The 6,271-nt window shown below is 37.9% G+C and overlaps 1 long non-coding RNA gene across 1 annotated transcript; it reads right to left on the bottom strand.

Moving 5' to 3' along the window:
* Positions 1-3,434: 3,434 nt before the first annotated feature.
* LOC130012551 (uncharacterized) lies at positions 3,435-6,088 on the bottom strand. The gene is made up of 2 exons (XR_008788024.1): positions 3,736-6,088; positions 3,435-3,620 (listed from the first exon to the last, which is right to left on the bottom strand). It is a non-coding gene; the product is annotated as an uncharacterized LOC130012551 (long non-coding RNA).
* Positions 6,089-6,271: the final 183 nt, after the last annotated feature.

The following is a 6,271-nucleotide window of genomic DNA, read 5'->3' as shown; positions in this document are numbered from 1 at the left end:
ACATGTATGGTTAAATGACACAGATATAAAGAGTGTTTATTATCAAATATCGATAATTATATTGATTGAGTTAAAATAATGGAAGATTCGGGAAGACTTGGGTAAATCGAAAATCTTCAACATTGAAAACACGATTTATTTGTCAAATTAAATCTTACCGGAAAAAGATGGGCTTTTGATATCCAATATTTAAGACAAAATAAACATTTTACCATTGGTACACGAATCGTGTACCATAATGCGCTTCAGCCCCAGTTGTATCAAGAGACTCGAGAAACGAGGCTAGACACATTGCACCAAATCAAACGGGGTGTGTAGACTGGAATAACCAGATGCTAGAAATTTGCACTCGCTTGAGACTGCTGGCTTATTTTGCCGAACATAACTGATTTGAAATTGGAGTAAAAACGGAAACCATTGAATGTAAATCAGTTTATATACATTCATATTACAGTATTATATGCGTTGCGACCCACTTTTGTCAATTTCTAGGTCCCAAATGTTAGCGATTTAGCTACTTTAAATTGTTCATAGAAATAACAATTCTTACAGAAAAATCTATTATAATTTATAGTGAGATTACATGGGCAGAAAAATTAAATTAAGTGTTATTTGGGTTTTTTTAATGTTTATAAAAAAGGTTTTTGTTTATAAAGTCATAAAGTACATGTGTAATAGTAATTAATTACTTTCATGTAATGGGTCATGGTACATTGCTAAAAATTAAAAAGTAATTGTAATGATTACATTTAAAAAGTAATGGTAATATAATTAATTACATTGGAAATGTAGTGACCCTTCCAGCCAACACCGGGATGGAATCCTGGACTTCTGGTTATAGTATAGCCTAGTCATGAGCCAGCGCCTAGGCCTACTCACTTGGCTCAATTCTCACCTGGAGAGGACAAAAGCAAGCATTTCAGCAGACCTATTAAATTATCTGGGAGTAAATAAAACAGATGGTAACTTCGATTTATCAAAAGCTGAAAAGTATACTTAGTTTTTTTAGATTTCTTAAAAACATGGAACTTAGCTAATGAAACGAAGTGAATACATGCTCCATAACAACAAAATTGCAGTAGGAAAGACTTTGCATTTTAAAGTAGCTAAGTCTCTATCTCAGTATCATCTAAAGTCTTTGACATTGTAAACACAAATTATTTGTCAATTTAAATCAACATTGATGTTGTGATCTTATCGGGTAAAAGATGGGCTTCTGATATCCAATATTTAAGACAAAATAAACAAAATAAACACGAATCGTGTAACGTAATGCGTTTCAGCCCCATTTGTAATTTAAGGCACTCAAAGAACGAGGCTACACATATTCCACAAGTCATGTCAAACGGTAACGTCATATTCTTATCTGGAGAGAATGCGCAATAAATACTATCGATGTAAACTGGAATAACCAGACGCTATAGATTGCCATTCAATTGAGATTTCTGACGTATTTCACCGAACATAACTGATTAGAAATTACAGTAAAAACAGAAACGACGGAATGTAAATAAGTTTATATACATTCATATTACACAGGGGCGGATTGGGCTATCGGGCGATCGATCGCCTGAAGGGCCGGTCGGACAAAAAATAAAGAAAATAATTTTTTTGTAGTCGGTGGCTTTAACGGGCCGCCACGCCAACACTGGAGTCTGGAATGGGCTAGTATAATAGACTTTCTGGGCCGGGTGTGCCGGAATTTGGAATCCTGCATAATCTGACGATATGATAATTTCGCAGGTTAATGGTTGTAAATTACTTGCAGGTCGGGGTTTTGGACTGAATTAATCGATTTATGAGATATATTATTTGACAGAGATTATAATCAGATATGCCACAAAATCGCATATTTGGGTATCATTTTTTAAAATTTTCCCGAGGGAGAGCTGCCGGCCCCTCATCTAAGCCCCAATCCGCCTCTGATATTACATTATTATATGCGTTGTGACCCATTTGTGTCAATTTCTAGGTCCCAAATATTAGCGATTTAGCTCCTTTAAATCAAATATCTATTATCAGGTAGTCAAATTCCTGTTCATTTAATGATTATTTATTATCATACTTTCCCTTATTCATTATTAGAGATCAATTTCTCCAAGCCCATGATATGTAGGTTAGTCATGGTTGCTCATTGAATGTGACACAGATCAGTACTCATTGTTACTCACTGAATGTGACACAGATCAGTAAACTAGGAGGTCGCAAGTTCTAGTTTCTAATTAGTTTCCCTCTGTCGGTGATGTATGATGGAAGTTCTGGCAAGGAGAAAGCATCCACTCAACACAAACTAGGTTATTTTGGGACTACCATATTGTACAATTGATTTCAATAATTCGGTTGCATGTAGGGTTCTTTAGCAGTGGAAAGAACCCAGAGGACCAGGAGAAAACCTATTAGGTCGAGCAGACAATCCCACTCCTTGTCATGTACAAGCATGGGATAGAAACCACACCACTTGACTCAATGACAGACCTTGTGATCTGTCAGACTACTTGACCACCCAACTACCCCCAGTCGTTTGGAAATGAAATGGGGTTTAACGTCCTACGATTCTGCTCCGAACTGGGCTAATGAAGACGGGCATACGCCATACAGTGTGCTATGAGGGAAATTTTGCCCGGACAGCAGCACTGCGGCCTACTCTTTTATCAAATTCCAACTGTCAAGGGATCAGTTACATTCACGCCAATGTGTACACAGGACCTCGGTTTTTCTTCCCATCTGAATGACTAGACAACTGTCCTTGTCAGGCCTTCCATCCTGCATCACTGACAAGGGGGTACCACGCCGGAAAATCTGAATGGACTTTCTCGGCAAATGCAGGGATCGAACATCCGCCCTTCAGGCTAGCAAGCCAGTGCCTCACCCAATTAGCCACCATGATCCCCAATTCGTTTGGAAAACTGAGGTCAATCCTTTTGTCGTACACATTAAAGGACCCCTTATGGTTGGGGATAGATGAAGAATACACGAGTGGTGCAGAAAATAAAATCTAGATGTACAAGAAGGTCAAAATGTGCTAGAACTTATTTGTGTCAGAACTTGTAGGCCACCTTTTTGGTCGCTTAAACTTATGATATGAAGGAACGCATTAATTTAAGTACTTCAACTATTTCTAAATTTTACTTAAAAAAAAAAGTATGGGGTTAAAAGACAAATATATGCTATGCAGTGTGCTAGGAGGGAAGTTTTGCCAGAATAGCAGCCTTTTTGGCATCTCTTTTTTGAATTCTAACTCTCAAGGGTTCCTTTTTATGGTAATGCCAGCATGTACACAAGACATGAAATGAAAATGGGTTTAGGTTTAATGTCCTACTGGGCTAATGAAGACTATAGAGGCAGCTGGAGACCTAGACGGACGCACCCAGCCTGTGATCATGATAACAGGAGTATAACACCATAGATTGAAAAGGAGACTCGACTAACTGTAATACACCATATACATATCTTTATTCATTGTCTCTTTAATGCTTCATGACATCGGACGAGGATATCATCGTATAAACATTGGAAATAGCCTAACGTAGAATATCATACAATCATGATGAACGCAAACAACTTAGACTCGAACTTCCAGACTTGAATTAAAAGACATGCCGGTAACACAGACGTGAAAACTGAAAAATACAAATTAATACAGTTTAACACAACGCAAAACCTAGCAGGACAAATAAATGAATACTACATTAAACGAAATATGACATACAAATGCAATATTACAGAATTATTTACCTCCAAGAGCCTGTTAACTTGACCACACGCAAAAACGAAAAAACATGGTTTCTAGGAAAGCCATTTGCAAGACTGACACAGGGAGCATTAATTACGCAGGGATATTAAACAATTTAACATCAATGCTTTAGGTTACTATTTTACGAAGCGTAGCGCAGCCTGGAAGTTTGTAACGTAATAAATTAATATACATAAAAAACATACATCAAAAAAACATTACAACAGTTCACAGAGTTCATATTATTAGACAATAACAATAACCTATCCCTTAAACTAAAAGCTCTTCTATCATATTAACTTAAGGCTGTTCCAACGTACAAACTGACCCGTTTTATGAATCGGTTACATGGCTCCTCAAAATTAAAGACATTTAATTTTCATAAAATGAAGCATGACAAGACACTCTGCAATCTGCGCAGAAAGATATTACATGTTACATGTACATAAATATACGCACATTACCAAGACTAAAATTGACAATTATTACAGAATGTTCGAATTCCCATATTCGTATCGCACTAACCAAATCGCAACGAAAATGTACATAGGCCTACATCTATATGTATGGCAAGATAGAACAACAAAATGTCCCGCAACGCACTAACGTAATCGTAATCGCAAAAACGAAGGCTCCTCGATGGGGAACACCCTGGTCTAGTTTTCCAATAAAACAACTAGTTTATGAATTGGACGATCCAGGTATGATATAGGATTAACTCGCTTTCCGTTATCATCCAACGCACGATCACCAATCATAATCTTCACCTTTCGCACATGTCCATCTGAGTCTGGATCCGCAACAACAACTCTTCCTAAGTTCCAACTATTTCAGGGAAATTCAGCATCCTTAATCAAAACAATGTCACCAACTTGAACATTTCGAATGGGTTGAGTCCACTTCTGTCGAGTTTGTAGATTCTGTAAATATTCTACTCGCCAACGGGACCAAAAAACATTAGCCAAATACTGTACTCGTCTCCAACGTTTTCTAGAGTAAACGTCAGGTTGTTGAAAATTACCAGGTGGTGGTAACAGAATTTTTGATTTCATAGTTAATAGATTGTTAGGCGTGAGAGGTTCTAAAGTATCAGTCGTTAAGGGTCGGCTGTTTACGATTGCAGCTGCCTCGCACATAAATGTCCGAAGTGACTCGTCATCTAGTTGAGTACCGGATTGGTCCATTAATGAAGAAAGAATACTGCGTACGGTACGGATTTGCCGTTCCCAAATGCCTCCCATGTGACTGGCAGAAGGGACGTTCATCTTGAACTCAAAATAATCGCAACTACGTTTAAGCAGGAACTGTCGGATGTGTTGATGATTCATCTCTTTGAAAGCATCCATAAGCTCTCGCTTAGCTCCAACAAAGTTAGTCCCGTTGTCACACCGAAGCACTCGTATTGGACCACGAAATGTTAAAAACCTACGCAACGCATTGATAAAAGAATCAGTAGTCATGGTATTGACAGTCTCTACATGAATCGCGCGACAATTTAAACAGGTAAACAGAACACCATATCTCTTGAGTTCTTTACGCCCCTCTTTGATCAACCAAGGGCCAAAACAATCAACTCCGCAATACGTAAAGGGCGCCGTGGATTCCAATCTGTCCTCGGGAAGATTTGACATCTTCTGGTCTTGACATCAACCACGCAATTTCCTACATTTAACACATTTATGAATGTATTCCGAAACCGCACTGGTACATCCCAGAATCCAATAACCGTTTAAACGAAGTTCATTCACAGTAAGTCCACGACCTTGGTGTTCACACAATTCATGATGATGAGCAATTAAAAGTTCTGTCACGAAAGACTTACGCGGCATAATAATTGGGTATTTCTCAGCACAACTTAGTCTTGAGTTACCAAGTCGTCCACCAACTCGTAAAAGGTTATTATCATCCAAAAATGGATCTAACTTACTCAAAGTTGAATTCTTTTGTATATACATGTACTTCCGACGCAAACGAATGTCATTTCTATTAGACTCATTTTGAAGCTGTTTCACGGATCGCAAAGTTTCCAACTCCTTACTAAAAACTTCTGATTGAACTAGCTTCAATAACACAATTTCTGCTTTATTAAGTTCGTTAACCCTTAAAGGTCCAACAGGATTTTCAATATTAGTGTCCTTAGCAATTCGATTTCTAAGAATAGACATGTAACGTAAACAGTAGGCAATAACCTTTTTAAGTTGAAACCAACTAGAACAAAAACTCAGTCTCATCACAACAAAACTGTTCTCGGTTTTCAGAGCGAAAGAGTTAATTTTACAAATGTTAGGATCATCTGCCTCAAAGGCGATACTCGAATAATCTTCCTTGTCATCCGGTATTACAGATTTCCACAGAAACGCTATGTCCGCAGGATTTGCTTTCGTTGTAACATGATGCCATTCTCTCGGTTGTGAATGATCTCGGATTTTCTGGACGCGATTTGCAACAAATGTTTGAAAGCGACGAACATCGTTGTTTATATACCCTAATACGACACGACTATCAGTCCAAAAATATTGAGCAACTGTAGGGTATCCT

The sequence above is a fragment of the Patella vulgata genome, chromosome 1, assembly GCF_932274485.2.
Source record: "Patella vulgata chromosome 1, xgPatVulg1.2, whole genome shotgun sequence".
Lineage (NCBI taxonomy): Eukaryota > Metazoa > Mollusca > Gastropoda > Patellidae > Patella > Patella vulgata.
Note: the sequence above shows the minus strand (reverse complement) of the source record. Positions and strands in the feature narration are given on the sequence as shown.